At 45.6% G+C, this 14,551-nt stretch overlaps 1 protein-coding gene across 3 annotated transcripts in view; it reads left to right on the top strand.

The window, feature by feature from the left end:
* Window positions 1-14,551, top strand: part of csgalnact1a (chondroitin sulfate N-acetylgalactosaminyltransferase 1a) — a 198,716-nt gene that overhangs the window by 36,956 nt on the left and 147,209 nt on the right. The window contains exon 1 of one of the 3 annotated variants that reach the window (XM_078209817.1): window positions 1,025-1,055. The exons of the other annotated variants lie outside the window; for them this stretch is intronic. The gene's annotated coding sequence lies outside the window, so the exon portion shown is untranslated. Of the gene's footprint in view, window positions 1-1,024; window positions 1,056-14,551 lie in introns of those variants that run through there. 3 annotated transcript variants of the gene reach the window in all.

The following is a 14,551-nucleotide window of genomic DNA, read 5'->3' as shown; positions in this document are numbered from 1 at the left end:
AGACTCGAGGACCCGAAGGGCCTTTTCTGCACTGTATGACCCTATGACCAGAATTTGACCGCCTCGCCCGTCCCAGAATCGGGGCGGGCCGAGGCTCGCAGGACGGAATTCTCCGTTGGCCTCGGGCGGGATTTTACGAGCCTCGCCCGAGCGAGGTCGTGAAGTAGCACCCTATGAGTCTTTCACCGGAATTCTACCGCCCCGCCCGCCATGGAATCACTCGAGTGAGGCCGTGAAATCCCGCCCTATGACTATGACGTAGCGTAAATGGGATTGAGGACATCTTTAGACATGGATGCAGTTTGCTGGAGCCTCAGAATATGGTGTTGAGGAGTGTCTGGATGCAAATTTGATCGCTCCATTTGCTTGCGTTCCTCTGACACAGGAGCCTCCAATGGAGGCTAAAGAGACAGAGTCACTCATGGAGCCACTCACTCTTCGGGAGTACCAGACGGTGCCTATGTTTTGCAGTCTGGGCTGGAAGTGACTGCAGCAGCTCCATCAGCATTAAAGTTAGTCTCTGATTTGACCACATGAAAAAATGGCACAAATCAGTTTGGCTGTGATATTTGGGTCCTCGCTGATTGGGCACAGGTCTGTGCCCTGCTGTATTATTTATCAATGTTCCCATTTTAGGCTCCTAAAATGGGGTAAATGTAATCTCCAATGTGTTCAACATAGAATAGCATCGACATGCTATTGGAGATGAACCATCCAGTGTACAAATCCAGCTGATCTGAGCAGTGAAGTGGGGTCCTTATGGACTTTGGTGAATATAGCGAGGCAGCTTGTATTCCAAATATCTGATTGCACAGTGGAACAAACTGAAAGCATCAACTGCTGATTTAACTGGGTGCCTGTGATCTTGTGGATAAACTGTTGCTCAAAGGCTGGTTGTGTGGCTTTACAATTCACTTTCCTTGATGTTGGACCAAGGCCAGCAACGTGAATTGCCTATTGAATTCTTTCAGCTTTGGACAAAGGGCCTAGGAACAGCCAAAGAGGAGACAGCCATACAACCCGACAAACCTACTCCACCATTCAATTAGATCAAGGTTGGTCAGCGTCTCCATTTACCTAACCTTGCTCCATATTTCACAATACTTTTTCAGAGTAAAAATCGATTGATTTTGGTCTTGAAAGTTTCGGTTTACAAATTCTTGGGGGCAGAGAATTGCAAGATTGCCCATACCATGATGTATGAGGAAAACACTTCCTGGTTCTACTCCCAGTTTAGCCTGCCCAGTGCCTGTTGGCAACTGGGAAATGAGTTGGCATTTTCACTGAAGGGGTTTTAGCCTGGGACTCGGGTAATGTTTTGTAAGCTGCTGTCCTCTGTCTTTTCAGAGGCAAATCCACCTCCCTTGGCTCAATTATAACATTTGGCTTGGCAATAGAGTCAAAAGGGGCCATCGTACCAGAATTTGGCAGTGTGAGACTCAGTCAGAAAACTGGTGTGTAACTCTCCAGTTGCACAGACCAGTTTTCTCTCCAGATATTAAGCCTATTAAAGAAACAAAATGAGTGAGCGTGGTTTACGCCATCACTCTAGCGGGGTGAGGACTTTTGAGCCAGCAGCTGGCTTCACAGAGATGGGGGCGCCATATTTAAAGGGTCCCCTAATCAGAAATAAAAATAAGCTCACCCTGTCCCCGCCCTCATTGTTGGTAATCCCGCCCCCCTCCAAATCATCACTGGAATTCTGACCCCCCCCTCCCCACCCCAACTACACATAAATGAACCCCTCCCCGCCCCCTACGACGCATGGGGCTCCCATCAAGGTCCGGCCCGAGCACAGGTTGGTCCTGCCAGGTTGGTGCCAACCTATTCCGGGGGGCATTGCCAGGGCAACATGTCATGTTCCTCTAGTCATGTTCCTCTGCCCCCGGGGCTACACTTACCTATGGAGGGATCGTCTCAACAGTTTTACATCTGACGTGGCATCATGTTAGCAAGGTATGAATATTTAGTGAGGGGAGGATCATATGGTGAGGAGATTAGTTAATCATATTTAAATATATTAAAATCTATTAAAATCATGCCATTATCAGCGTGTACCTGATTACATTGACCGTAAAGGGCGTGGAAAATTGGAAATCGGGATCGAATGCACAGAGTCCAGGCTCAAGATCCCACCCATAGAGTTTTACAGCATAAAAAGAGGCCCTTCAGTCCATTGTGGCTATGCCAGCCATCAAGCACTTTCTAATACCATTTTCCAGCACTTGGTCCGCAGCCTTGTATGCTATGGTGTTTCAAGTGCTCATCTAAATGCTTCTTAAACGTTGTGAGGGTTGCCCGCCTCTACCCCCCTTTCAGGTAGCCAGTTCCAGATTCCCACCACCCTCCTGGCTGGAAATGGTTTTCCTCAAATCCCTTCTGAATCCCCTGCTCCTTACCTTAAATCTATGCCCCCTGGTTATTGTCTCCTTTATTAAGGGGAAAAGTTTCTTCCTATCTACCCTATCTGTGTCCCTCATAATTTTGTACTCCTCAATCAGGTCCCCCCTCAGCCTTCTCTGCTCTAAGGAAAACAACCCCAACCTGACCAGCCTCTCTTCATAGCTGAAACACTCCAGCCCAGGCAACATCCTGGTGAATCCGCTCTGCACCATGTAATGTAATATAATTCCTTCCTTGTCACCAACTTGTACTAAGGTTGTGTTCCATTCTAGTTGTTTTCCATTAAGTTCCCACAACAGTTTGCCTGCTCCAACCTTCTTGCCCGATTGATGCAAACCTTTTGACCAACTGGGACTGAGAGTGGTAATTACTCCAGGGAGATGGAGAGTGGTCTTGGGCAGGAGACAGCCAGAAGACACGGAGTAGACATATAGGGACTAGGGCAGCCGGGGGGGCGGGGGGGGGGGGGGTTGCAGTTGTCCATGTTAATAAATACTCTTTGTGTTCCTGATGATGTCTGTGAACATGCATCACAGCTGTCTCTTGGGAAAAAAAACCATTTTGAACTTGAGAATTAAAGTGCTTTATGCACCAGAAATTATCCTTGTCATTCACTTATTTAGCAGCAGACTAGTCTACCTGAGCTAAATGGTTCCCACAGATCCTGTGTTTACACATTAAAAGCAGCAATCTGAATGGCCTGCTGGGATAAGTGTATCTCTGAAGTAATGTTTAAAATTAACTTCCTTTGCTCAGATTGCAGAAGAACCTACCCTGTTTTGTTTCTCTTACTGCTTCCCACATAAATGTCCATAGAATCATAGAATCTCCACAGTACAGAAGGAGGCCATTCGGCCCATTGAGTCTGTACCGACCACAATCCCACCCAGGCCCTATCCCTTAACCCCACACATTATACCTGCTAATCCCCCTAACACTATGGGGCAATTTAGCATGGCCAATCCACCTAACCTGCACATCTTTGGACTGTGGGAGGAAACCGGAGCACCCGGAGGAAACCCGCACAGACACAGGGATAACAAACAAACTCCACACAGACAGTGACCCTAGGCGGGAATTGAACGCGGGTCCCTGGCGCTGTGAGGCAGCAGTGCTAACTACTGTGCCACCGTGCCGCCCAATGTGATGGTAGATAAATGTTATCTATATGTTCATGGTTATATTTGCATTGTTAGACATTTTCCCTCCATTTGATCCCCACCTGATATTTTTTTGCATATCCGTTCAGAGTTTCAATGCCTTCTATAAAAAAAACCTGTTTGCATTTACATAACGCCAGAAATAACTTCTAGCCAAAGGCTTTTTAAAATGCACCACTGTTGTAATATATGCAACCAATTTACACACACAAAGTTCCCATAAATAGCAGTGAGATACTGACCTAATCACCAGCCAGACTGAGGGCTCAGTGTTGACCTGGAGAACTCCCTTGCACTTCCTCGAATAGAGCCATGAGATCCTTCTTGTGTCCACTGGAGTCGACAGATGAAGCCTCAGAATAAAATCTCATTTGAAAGACTGTGCAGCATTCCCTCAGTACCACCCTGAAATGTCTGCATAGATCCTGCACTCCTGTCTCTTGGTGCAGGGCTTAAATCCACAACTTTCTGATTCAGAGGAGAGAGTGCTACTCTTTGAGACACGTGGTAAAGATTTTTTTTTAATACTCATTCATGGGACAAGGGCAATGCTGGCTGGCCAGCATTAATTGCCCATCCCTAGTTGAGAGTCAGGTACATTGCCATGGGTCTGGCGTCACATGTAGACCAGACCGGGTAAGGATGGCAGATTTCCTTCCCTAAAAGACATTAGTGAACCAGAAGTGTTTTTCCGATAATCAACAATGGTTTCGTGGTCATCAATAGATTATTAATTCCAGATATTTTTTATTGAATTCAATCCAAATTCCACCATCTGCCATGGCAGGATTCGAACCTGGGTCCCCGGAATCTCCACTCGTCTGACGAGTGAGCAATGGAATGCCTGTAGCAGTTCTTTCTATTATTTGTCTGGTCCAAATCTTACATTTTGAAGTTGAGTAATTTATGCTCTTTGATGCTGCAGTTGGGGATCCCCTGGCAACAGATACCATTAACCAAGAAGTGAGAATGAATTGGACGCGTGCGCCCAGACCCAGACCCTTTAGCTGGCCAGCGGCAAATGTCAGGGCAGCTAACTCTCTAGCCCTCCTCGCTTTCCCCCCTCTGTTTCCCCAGCGCCCCCCCTCTTGGTGCTCAGCCAGAGTTTGAGCTGGTAACCATTCACTCAGCTCACTGTAAACCATGAGCCTGGATTTCATAAAGAATTGCAGCAAAGGGACCTTGAAGTTTGATGCCTCAGAGAATCTGAAAAATTGTTTTAACCTCAATGCATTCCCTGGAAGTACCAGCAAAGCTGCACCAACACTCTGCGTGTGGCCTTGCCATATAAGTAACTGATTCACATGGGCCTCATTTCACGAACTGTGTCATCTGGGTAATGGGGCTTATTGTACAATGCAGGAAGCAGGGGAATGGGGGGCGGGGGAGGTGGAGATACAACAAGCATTAACATTCTACCACCACATTGGTCATTTATTCTTGAATGTACTTTGCAAATTGTCCAAATGTGGAATGGTTGTAGCTCGTTGTAAAAGGATTGTAAGAGGAGCCAGATTCAGTTGGATTTAATTATGCAGAATCTGCTCTCAGACTTATAGATTCATAGACCTTTATAGCATGGAAGGAGGCCATTCGGTCCATCATGTCCATGCTGGTCAACAAAGATCTGACTACAATAATCTCCCGGCACTTGGCCCATAGCCCTGTAAGTTGCGGCAGCACTAGAGAATATCTAAATACTTCTTAAACGTTACAAGAGTTTCTTGCTCAGCCACCCTTTCAGGCAATGAGTTCCTGACTCCCACCATTCTCTGGGTGAAAAAGTTTCTGCTCAACTCCCCTCTTAGCCTTCTACCTCTCACCTTAAATCTATACCCCCTGGTTATTGACCCCTCTACTAATGGAAAAAGTAAGTTCCTACCCACCCTATCTGTGCCCCTCGTAATCTATCAGGTCTCCTCTCAACCTTCACTGCTCCAAGGAAAACAGCTCCAGCCTATCCAATCTTTCCTCATAACCTGGACCGTCCAGCCCAGGCAGCATCCTGGTAAATCTCCTCCGCACCCCCTCCTGTGCGATCACATTCCTACAATGTGGTGACGCAGTACTCCAGTTGTGGCCTAGCCAGCATTTTATACAGTTCCAATGTGTCCTTCCTGCTTTTGTATTCTATGTCTCGGCTAATAAAGGCAAGTATCCTATATGGAAACAATGGAAACAAATTAAAACATGCTACCGTGCAAAGGGACCTGGGGGTCCTTGTGCATGAGACGCAAAAGCCCAGTCTGCAGGTACAACAGGTGATCAAGAAGGCAAATGGGATGTTGGCCTATATTGCGAGGGGGATAGAATATAAAAGCAGGGATGTCTTGATGCACCTGTACAGGGCATTGGTGAGGCCGCAGCTGGAATACTGTGTGCAGTATTGGTCCCCTTATATGAGGAAGGATATATTGGCATTGGAGGGAGTGCAGAGAAGGTTCACCAGGTTGATACCGGAGATGAGGGGTTTGGATTATGAGGAGAGGCTGAGGAGATTGGGTTTGTACTCGTTGGAGTTTAGAAGGATGAGGGGGATCTTATGAAGACTTATAAGATAATGCGGGGGCTGGATAGGGTGGAGGCGGAGAGATTCTTTCCACTTAGTAAGGAAGTTAAAACTAGAGGACACAGCCTCAAAATAAAGGGGGGTCGGTTTAAGACAGAGTTGAGGAGGAACTTCTTCTCCCAGAGGGTGGTGAATCTCTGGAATTCTCTGCCCACTGAGGTGGTGGAGGCTACCTCGCTGAATATGTTTAAAGCGCGGATGGATGGATTCCTGATCGGTAAGGGAATTAAGGGTTATGGGGATCAGGCGGGTGAGTGGTACTGATCCACGTCAGTTCAGCCATGATCTTATTGAATGGCGGGGCAGGCTCGAGGGGCTAGATGGCCTACTCCTGCTCCTATTTCTTATGTTCTTATGTATATGCCTTCTTAACCACCTATCTACCTGCCCTGCCACCTTCATGGATCTGTGGATGTGTACTCCAAGATCCCTCTGATCCGCAGTACTTTCCAGACTCCTCCCATTGATAGTGTAATCCTTTGCCTTCTTAGCTCTCCCCAAGTGCATTATCTCACACTTTCCTGGGCTGAATTCCATTTGCCACTGCTCTGCCCACTTGACCAGTCCATTGATATTCTCCTGCAGTCTATGGTTATCCTCCTCATTACTGGCCACCCAACTAATTTTTGTGCTTTGTGATCGTACCCTTTACACTTAAGTCCAAATCATGAATGTGCATCACAAACTGCAAGGGCCCCAGCACCAAGTCCTATGGAACCCCACTGGAAACAGACTTCCAGTCACAGAAACATCCCTCTACCATCACCCTCTGCTTCCTGTCTCTCAGCCAATTTTGGGTCCAATGTGACCAGTGTTGGATAATTCATGCGGATGTTCTACTAAAGCGTTCATAGCAGATTTGAACCTTGAGATACACTATCCCACACAAGAAAAAACTAACACGAATAATAATATATAATTTTGAAGAAGAAAAAGGCCCAGGAGGCAAGAAGACAACAAGCCACAAAATTAGGGCAAGGCATCACAGGGAACAACAAGGGTTGGATGTGAGCTGAAAGAAAAGTGGCAGGGCACAAAGAAAAGGGAAAATGTCCTCTCTCTGTCCGACCCCAAAAAAATCCCAAAATAAAATTTGGAATAGCGCTGTTTTTCTTTTTAAAAAAAAATTAAAAACTTGAAAGACTTCCAAAGGTGTGCAGGTTAGGTTGATTGGCTAGTGACAGGGGGATTAACAGAGTAAATGCGTGGGATTACGGGAATAGGGTCTGGGTGGGATTGTGGTCGGTATAGACTCAATGGGCTGAATGGCCTCCTTTCATACTGTAGGGATTCTATTCTTTGACTTGCATTTATATAGCACCTTTCATGACCACAGGATGTTCTGAAGCAATTTTCAGCTAATAAAGTACTTTTGAAGTATAGTTACTGTTGTGATCTCGGAAATACAGCAGTTGGTTTGCATAAGGAAGCCCACAGAGACAGCAGTATGATAATAATCAGATAATCTGTTTTTGGGATGTTTATTGAGGGATAAATATTGTCTAGGGTGCCCAGGTTAACTCCTCTGTTCTTCAGCAAAATAGTGCCAAGTAATCTTTTACATCCATCTGAAAGGACAGACACATTCTCAGTTTAACATCTCATCTGAAAGATGGCACCTTGACAGTACAGCACTCCCTCCGTATACACTGGAGTATCAATCGTGATGTTTGATTTGATTTGATTTATTATTGTCACATAGAAGCATAAAAGATAGGAGCAGGAGGAGGCAATTTGGCCTTTGAGCCTGCTCTGCCATTCATTACGATCATGGCTGATCATCCAACTCAGTAGCCTAATCCTGCTTTATCCCCATAACCTTTGATCCCATTTGCCCCCAAGTGCTAGATCTAGCCGCCTCTTGAATACATTCAATCTTTTGGCATCAACTACTTCCTGTGGTAATGAATTCCACAGGTTCACCACTCTTTGGGTGAAGAAATGTCTCCTCACCGCCATCCTAAATGCATTGGCATGCAGTGAAAAGTATTGTTTCTTGCATGCTATACAGACAAAGCATACCGTTCATAGAGAAGGAAAGAGGAGAGTGCAGAATATAGTCTTACAGTCATAGCTAGGGTGTAGAGAAAGGTTAATATAGTGCGAGGTAGGTCCATTCAAAAGTCTGATGGCAGCAGGGAAGAAGCTGTTCTTGAGTTATTTGGTACGTGACCTCAGACTTTTATATCTTTCTCCCGACGGAAGAAAGTGGAAGAGAATTTGTCCGGGGTGCGTGGCGTCCTTAATTATGCTGGCTGCTTTTCCGAGGCAGTGGGAAGTGTAGATGGTGTCAATGTGTGGGAGGCTGGTTTGAGTGATGGACTGGACTTCATTCACGACCTTTTATAGTTTCTTGTGGTCTTGGACAGAGCAGGAGCCATACCAAGCTGTGATACAACCAGAAAGAATGCTTTCTATGGTGCATCCGTAAAAGTTAGTGAGGCAAACCCTTGCGGTTTGTGCTCAAGCTGTAGAGTGGGATTGATCCCATTATCTATAAGACAATAATATTTCCTTCCTTTTCTAATCAGGAAGGTCAATTAATGGTGTACGGACAAAGCCAGGTCCTTTTATGCACCCTCAGTAAAATCTCCAGTCCTGACTGATTTGAACTCCAGTCATACAAAGGCATGTTTTGTGGCCTTGGCTGAGGAATTAAACTCAATGATGCTCGGAAGTATTGTTCTCTGCCTTGCTGATAGGCTATTCGCCTTGGAAACGTTAGCGACTGCAGACATTTCCACAATCTCCATTGTACCCATCAGTCACAGGAACTGCCTCCTCCTGAGTATAGCTAGGAACTCTGAGTGGTAGCAACATGGATCAGGTGGGTTAACCATAGGAAATGCACAGAAGCAGAACTTTGTTGTAACTTCCACTTTTTGCACATAATCACTCCACCACTAGTTTCTGTGGAGATGCCCACATCATACATCAGCTCCCAACACATGCTAGATGCAGCTCATGAAACAAGCTCACTGTAAGTTGTATTGTACGCTAAGCCAATGCTGCACCCACGTCACATTACAGGTATTGTATAGTTTTACCATCTATCAAATTGAGGTTGTTATAAATTCTTAACATACAGCAATGAGTCTGCACGTTCTCCCCATGTCTGTGTGGGTTTCCTCCAGGTGCTCCGGTTTCCTCCCACAGTCTGAAAGACGTGCTGGCTAGGTGGATTGGCCATACTAAGTTCTCCTTCAGTGTGCCTGAACAGACGCCAGAGTGAGGCAACTAGGGGATTTTCACAGTAACTCCATTGCAGTGTTAATGTAAGTCTACTTGTGATACAAATAAATGAACTTAAAAACTTCATGGAACCTTGAATTTACAGCATTGTGCAGTGAAACCCAAGACAGTGATTAGCTTTGCTGCTTCACAGCGCCTTGGACCCAGGTTCGATTCCGGCCTTGGGTGACTGTCTGTGTGGAGTTTGCACGTTCTCCCCATGTCTGCGTGGGTTTCCTCCGGGTGCTTCAGTTTCCTCCCACAGTCTGAAAGATCTACAGGTTAGGTGAATTGGCCATGCTAAATTGCCCCTTAGTGTCCAAAGATGTGTAGATTGGGTGGATTAGCCACGGTAAACGCGCAGGGTTACAGGTATGGGGGCGGGGGGGAGGGAGGGTCTGAGTGAGGGAGTTGGTACAGACTCAGTGGGCTGGATGGCCTTCCTCTGCACTCTAGGGATTCCGTGGTTCTATGAAGGGAGCGATTATTGGTCCTAACTTTGGCAGGAGCTGAGTGCTGTGCGTGTTTTGGCACAAACCCACTGGAGGTTTTTGGTTGGCTGTCTCTTTCATTTTCCACAGTATTTAATTATCTGACAAGGAGGTGAGAACTAATGGAAATATTGGGTGTCGCTGAGTTGGGGGAAGATGTAAAATGTTGAGCTGACACAAACAGGACAATAAACTGCACTGTGACTACGCTCTGTGATTCTTCATTGGATTTGAACGTGCCCCTAATTGCATACGCGTGTCGAAAGCAGAGGCAGCATTCCAAGTGAGAGTACTTTCAAGTATTGTGCCAACTTTAACACGGATTTAAACAGAGGAGGCTTCCAGGCTAATTGTGTCTATGTTTCAATTTTAAACAAGTGAAAGAAACATTAACAGAAAACAGGAGGAGGCAAGCTGAAGAGGAAGTGGTTCCTTATCTGCGTAGAATCATCGAAATGTTGCAGCTCTGAAGCAGGACGTTTGGTTTCTCAAGTTCGCATTGATAGGGTAGAATATTATGCCCCCCCCCCCGAACTCCCGAGCTGACTTTGGAGGCGGGGGCATTTAATCGGGTGGGAGGGTGCCGAGTGTTAACTCCAACACCTTCCCACGCCTGCCCTGGTTTTCTCTGGGGCGGGAAAGCTCATGGGCAGCCTGGCAGCTCCACTCCATTGCAATCAAAGCCCAACTTATGAATCCCTGCACTTAATGTGGTGGCCTTTCCCCGAAGGAGGCAACATGGGGCTCCAGCTGGTGGACAAGACCCCCTTCGCCTCAATTAAATACCAGCCCATAATTTTCTTCATGAGTTATCTGATCTTATTGCACTCACAGGGGAGCACAGTGGCACATAATTGGGCGGCACGGTGGCACAGTGGTTAGCGATGCTGCCTCACGGCGCCAGGGACCAGGGTTCGATTCCAGTCTCAGGTGACTGTCTGTGTGGAGTTTGCACGTTCTCCCTGTTCCTCGTGGGTTTCCTCACCCTGGGGGTTGGAGGTTGTGGGGGGCGGGGGATGGTTGTGGGTTGGGTAAGCTGCTCTTTCAGAGAGCCAGTGCAGACGCAATGGGCTGAATGGCCTCCTTTTACATTGTAAGGATTCAATCGGACCTACTAATTTTCCATACCCTTCAATATCCCACCTATTATAATCCAACATAATATACTTCTTTTTCAAACAGCTATTGGTTCTGTAATTCCAATACCCTCCCTCTGTCAGCTCAGTCTTGCCTCTGAATTGAAAGGTGCTGGAAATCTTAATCCAAGATTTAAGCACATAATCTTGGCTGGCCAGTACACTTTTTATGGAATACTGTATTGTCGGTGGTTCTGCCTTTTGGATGAGGCATTAAACCTAGACCTCATTTGCCTGTCCAGATGAACACAGAAGATCCCATTGCACTATGAAATGAAAGGCAGTGAGGGATTATTCTGGTATCCTGACCAGCATCTTCTCCCTCAGCTGATAACCGCCAACATGGATTATCTGGCTAATGGTCTTATTTTCTGTTTGCGGGATCTTACTTTGTGAGACTGCATTTCAAACGTAATTCATTGGCTGTAATGCACCTTGGGATGTACTGTGGATGAAAACGGTTCTGTAAAAATGTAAATTCCTTCTCTCTCTCTCTCTCTCTCACACACATACACACTTTCTTTCTGACGTGGAGATGCCGACGTTGGACTGGGGTGGGCTCAGTAAGAAGTCTCACAACACCAGGTTAAAGACCAACAGGTTTATTTGGAATCACCAGCTTTCAGAGCGCTGCTCCTTCATCACCTGATCGTGATTCCAAATAAACCTGGTGTTGTGAGACTTCTTACTGCTCCTTTCCCTCGCCATTTGCTCACTTTTCACACAGTCTTGCCTCCTTCATCATTTAGCAGTCTTGCTCCATCTTTGACTATAATCTTGCTACTATAATAGCCCTAAAATGACCCTTTTTAAATTGCCTTTTGCTCATTTCCAGTACTACTCTGCCTTTTTATTAATTTGATGCCTTCTTTATATTTCTAATCCTTTTATTCTTTTATTATCAGCCCGACAAATATTTGAATTATATTCTATGTATTTTTAATGATGAAATTTGATTCAATTTTGTTCTTCATCCATTAAACTCTAGTCTGTAGTACTCACCTTCTCAAATGTATTTCATTGTCATCTTACTTACCTCCTGTTGAAATATTTTCCATTGCTTATCTATGGTTCTTTTTGTCAGTTTTGGCTTTCACCCAATCAGTGTCAGGTCTCTTTTGCTCTCTATAATTTGCTTACGTCCCCACTCTTGTGAATCCATCCGAGCCTTAGCCCCCACCAATGGCCTTCACTTTGATTTCTCTGTCTTCTTACTCCTCTTTAGCAGTGGAGTGATAAACTCGGAGGTGAGTTCCAAGGATCTTTCCATCTCCCATGTAAAGTGCAGTGTCTCCAATTGGATGCTCGTAGCTTCCATGTCTTAAAGTTTAAAGTTTACTTATTAGTGTCACAAGTAAGCTTACATTAACACTGCAATGAAGTTACTGTGAAAATCCACTAGTCGCTACACTCCGGTGCCTATTTGGGTGCACTGAGGGAGAATTTAGTATGGCCAATGCACCTCACCAGTTCATCTTTCGGACTGTGGGAGGAAACTGGAGGACCCAGAGGAAACGCATGCAGACATGGGGAGAACGTGCAGACTCATTGCTAACCAGCACATCTTTCAGACTGTAGGAGGAAACTGGAGGACCCGGAGGGAACCCACGCAGACATGGGGAGAACGTGCAGACTCATTGCTAACCAGCACATCTAACCAGACTCACCTAACCAGTACATCTTTCAGACTGTCAAATAGATGAATGTCAAATCTCACAACAGATTTCCCTGCTCTTGTTGTAATGACTGGACTTAAATGTGCTCAACTCAAATAATTGAAAGGACTTTGATGCCAGCTACGCGCAAGTGCCTCCTCACGTTGCTGCTCTCTCAGATTTGATTGTCTCCACTTGTGCAATCATTGTGAAGCCTCTCCAAACGCCATTTTCAACAGAAAATAAAACAAACATCCAATCCAAGCCACTTTGGAACCTCACTCTCAAAGAAAATGCACATCCAATCGCAAGCACCCCTGCATCTCGTTAATGGCTAGATTGTCAATCAAATTCATCAGTGTTTGCAAAACGTGGCGCCGGTTAGCAGCAAACTAGTCCAAATTTGTAAAGTCAGACTCTCCGAGTCAAGTTCAGATCCATCTCCCAGTCTTAACTCAGTTACCTCCCATCTTCACTGGTTTCTTACTGTACAATCTAGCTCCAGCCTCCCCTCCTCCACCCCATGGTGGCCCCCCCATAGTTATTGTTCCATTACAATTAACAACATAGGGTGTTAGTTTGCTCAGAGGCAGCAGAGTCTGACCTCAAACCATTTGATTGCATGAAATGGATTTGAACTTGTCAGAGAGTTGGTATCTTGCATGGGTGTTTGAACCAGACAGTAACTGGCTCGGAGGCAAAACAGGAGAAGGATATGAGCTGGAGCTCTTAGAGATTACGTTGCCTCACTGATTTTCTCGGTAATCAGATATATACCACGCCCTGAGATATGGGGCGGCACAGTGGTTAGCACTGCTGCCTCAAAGCGCCTGGGACCCGGGTTCAATTCTGGTCTTGGGTGACAGTGTGGAGTTTGCACATTTTCCCTATGTCAGTGTGGATTTCCTCTGGGTGCTCCGGGTTCCTCCCACAGTCCAAAGATATGCAGGTTAGGTTGATTGGCCATGCTAAAATTGCCCCTTAGTGTCCGTGGGATGCAAGTTGCTGTTGAAATTGTCAGTCCATCGTGGCAGACTATCAGTATGTCCATGCGACTTGGATGACGGACCAGCTAGTTTAGATCAATGATGGAACCTGTTGCTTGGAGTGTGAGTAGACCCCTTCAAAACAATATTCTGATAGGAAAAGTGGGTAAAGCTAGATAATCAGCTAGTCACAGAAAACCAGCAAGCAGGTACAGCAGTTAATAAAGAAAGCAAATGGAATGTTGGCATTTATAGCTAAAGGAATAGAAAATAAAGGTAAGAAAATTTTGTTGCAACTCTACAAGGCATACTTATTTGAGGAAAGATGTAGTGACATTGGAGGCAGTTTAGAGGAGGTTCACTAGATTGATTCCAGAGATGAGGGGTTTGTCGTATGAAGAGAGATTGAACAGTTTAGGCCGATACTCTCTGGAATTTAGAAGAATGAGGGGAGATCAAATTGAGGTATTCAAGATGATAAAAGGTATCGATTAAGTAGACGTGGAGCGGATGCTTCTGCTGGTGGGACATTCTAGGACGAGAGGTCATAGACTTAGGATAAGGAGTAGCAAATTTAAAACTGAGTTGAGGAGAAACTACTTCTCCCAAAGGGTTGTGAATCTGTGGAATTCACTATCCCAAAGTGTGGTGGGTGCTGGGACAGGGAGTAAATTTAAGGAGGAGTTAGACAGATTTTTTAAATTGGTAATGGGTTGAAGGGTTATGGGGAGGAGGCAGGAAAATGGGGATTAGGAGCATATCCGCCATGATTGAATGGCAGAGCGGACTGGATGGGCCGAATGGCCTAATTCTGCTCCTATATCTTATGAATCAGTGGGGAAATTTATGAACATTCTGCTGAGGAGCTGAGTTGTTTTAGCTGGTTTTACCACTTGTTTTTGGATTGCGTAAAAGTCCAC

This window comes from Mustelus asterias, chromosome 1 (genome assembly GCF_964213995.1).
Source record: "Mustelus asterias chromosome 1, sMusAst1.hap1.1, whole genome shotgun sequence".
Classification (NCBI taxonomy): domain Eukaryota; kingdom Metazoa; phylum Chordata; class Chondrichthyes; order Carcharhiniformes; family Triakidae; genus Mustelus; species Mustelus asterias.
Note: the sequence above shows the minus strand (reverse complement) of the source record. Positions and strands in the feature narration are given on the sequence as shown.